Source organism: Triticum aestivum, chromosome 4D (genome assembly GCF_018294505.1).
Source record: "Triticum aestivum cultivar Chinese Spring chromosome 4D, IWGSC CS RefSeq v2.1, whole genome shotgun sequence".
In the NCBI taxonomy this organism is placed as follows: domain Eukaryota; kingdom Viridiplantae; phylum Streptophyta; class Magnoliopsida; order Poales; family Poaceae; genus Triticum; species Triticum aestivum.
The window spans coordinates 364959351-364962064 of record NC_057805.1 but is presented as its reverse complement, the minus strand read 5'-3'; positions in this window follow the sequence as shown (position 1 = coordinate 364962064).

Here is a 2714-nt window from a genome sequence, read left to right as displayed (position 1 = left end):
AGTTGATGAGTTTTAATTGGGTCAAGTGACAAGTTATCTACAACCGGACATTAACAAATTCCCATCTGCCTCATAACCGCGGGCACGGCTTTCGAAAGATAATACCCTGCAGGGGTGTCCCAACTTAGCCCATCATAAGCTCTCACGGTCAACGAAGGATAAACCTTCTCCCGGAAAGACCCGATCAGTCTCGGAATCCCGGTTTACAAGACATCTCGACAATGGTAAAACAAGACCAGCAAAGCCACCCGAATGTGCCGACAAATCCCGATAGGAGCTGCACATATCTCGTTCTTAGGGCACACCGGATGAGACATCCTACGAGTAAAACCAGACCTCGAGTTTCCAGGAGGGGGCCCCGCAGTCTGCTCAGTTCGGACCAACACTCGAAGGAGCACTGGCCCTGGGGGGTTAAAATAAGATGACCCTCGGGCTCGCGAAAACCCGGGGGAAAAGGCTTAGGTAGCAAATAGTAAAACCAAGGTTGGGCCTTGCTGGAGGAGTTTTATTCAAGGCGAACTGTCAAGGGGGTCCCATAAATCACCCGACCGCGTAAGGAACGCAAACTCAAGGAACATAATCCCGGTATAACAGTAACTAGGGCGGCAAGAGTGGAACAAAACACCAGGCATAAGGCCGAGCCTTCCACCCTTTACCAAAATATATAGGTGCATTAATTAAATAAGAGATATTGTGATATCCCAACATAACCATGTTCCGACATGGAACAAACTTCAACTTCACCTGCAACTAGCAACGCTATAAGAGGGGCTGAGCAAAAGCGGTAACATAGCCAAACAACGGTTTGCTAGGAAAGGATGGTTAGGGCTGACATGGCTAACATGGGAGACATGATATAGCAAGTAATAGGTAGCGAGCATGGCAATAGAGCGAACAACAAGCATAGCAAAGATAGAAATGATTTCGAGGGGTGGTCATCTTGCCTGCAAGATTCTCAGAGTTGTCGAAAGCTTGATCCTCGTAAGCGTACTTGACAGGTTCCTCGTTCACGAACTCGTCTCCCGGCTCTACCCAAGACAAGAATACAAACAAACGGAACCACAATCAACAACGAGAAATGCGCAAGCAACATAATGCAAAACATGTATGATATGCGAGATATGATATGCGATGCATATGCGTGCTCCGGAAGGAAAATGATGAACATGGCAGTAACTTGGCAAACCAAGGATGCCACTGGAAAGATGAGATGATTTCGGTCGAAATCGATATAAAGATCACCGGAATCGGATGCACGGTTTGCAAATGGCAAGCAAAACAAGAATGACAGAATCTGCGATTAACAGCAAGATAGCACTTAAAATGCAACAAGTCACAATGCTAAAGCACCCCAACATAGCAACAAAGCACATGACAGTAAACGACAGGAGATGCTTGACAAAAGATGAACACTGAGCTACGGCTAGTTCACAACATATCAAGCTCAAACAAGCATGGCAAAAGTGCAAAAGATTACAGGTTCACAGACTTAGTGAAAAACTGGACATGGCAGAAATCAGTATCAGGTGGCAATTTTCAGAGCACGAAATCAACATGCTAAAGGAACTTAACATAGAAAAACAAGGCAGGGCAGTGTTCTACTAAAAGCACATGACAAAATTCCCTTACTGACCATAAGAGAAAAAGGACCAGAAGATATGATGGCAAGCATGTAAACATAGCAAGTTTCGTTATCAGGTTTCAGACTTAGCAGAAAACAGAGCATGGCAGAAATATTAATATGTAGGCCTCTTTGTGAGCTTGATGCACTCACTACAGAGAAATGCATGACAAACCAAGCATACCTACAGCAAGATGGCATGTTTATGAAGCTATTCATGGCAAGAAAAATTACCTAGCATGTATGGATAAACTACAATAAGCTTGGCAAAAATGCATGTCATGTTAAGAATCTGCCAGAAATATTTTATACCAAAAGTAGAGCAAGCTTGAGTCATGCTATATTACTCTAAAATTGCAAACAATTGCAGGAATGGATCCATTACAACTATAGCTACAAAACATCCTTAGTGCACATCTCAAAATATGCAGGGATCTCTCTGTAGCATCAAGTTTACATGGCAACAAAATTACAGCAGACAAGGACTTGGAGAAATCACTAAGTCCCTGAAATCAGAAATATTACGGGGCCTACTTTGCATGCTTGTGCTAGTCACCACAAAGATCACAAAACTACATGGACTATACCACTGGAAAGATGGCATGGCATACTTCAAAACACATGTAGAGCTCATGCTCACAAGATGCACAGAATAAATGATACAAAAATGACAAATCTCCAAGTTCTGATAAGAACCAGAGATTTACAGCAACTAGCCCTCTTACAACGAAGATTTGGGCATCAAGATGACCTCTAATGAAAATGGTGCAATTTAACAAAATGAGGAGCATCACGAGACGAACAATTTGACATATTATACGCGCGAATCGGAGCTACATACACAGAGTTATCGCATCTTGAATAGGAGCACATGCTGATGAAATTAAGGACTTGGAAGGAAAAACTGGATCGCAAGAAAAAGTGAACGTACGGTGGAGTTGGATCTGGATCGAGCTGTTCGCTCGAGCTCGGACTCGGGCCGATGGCGCTCGGGCTCCGGTGGCCGGAGCTCGCCGGAGGGAGGAAGGAGGGCGGCGCGAGGGCGGCGGAGGAGGAGAGGACGCCGCGGGGGAGCGGCGGCGCTGGCGGAGGC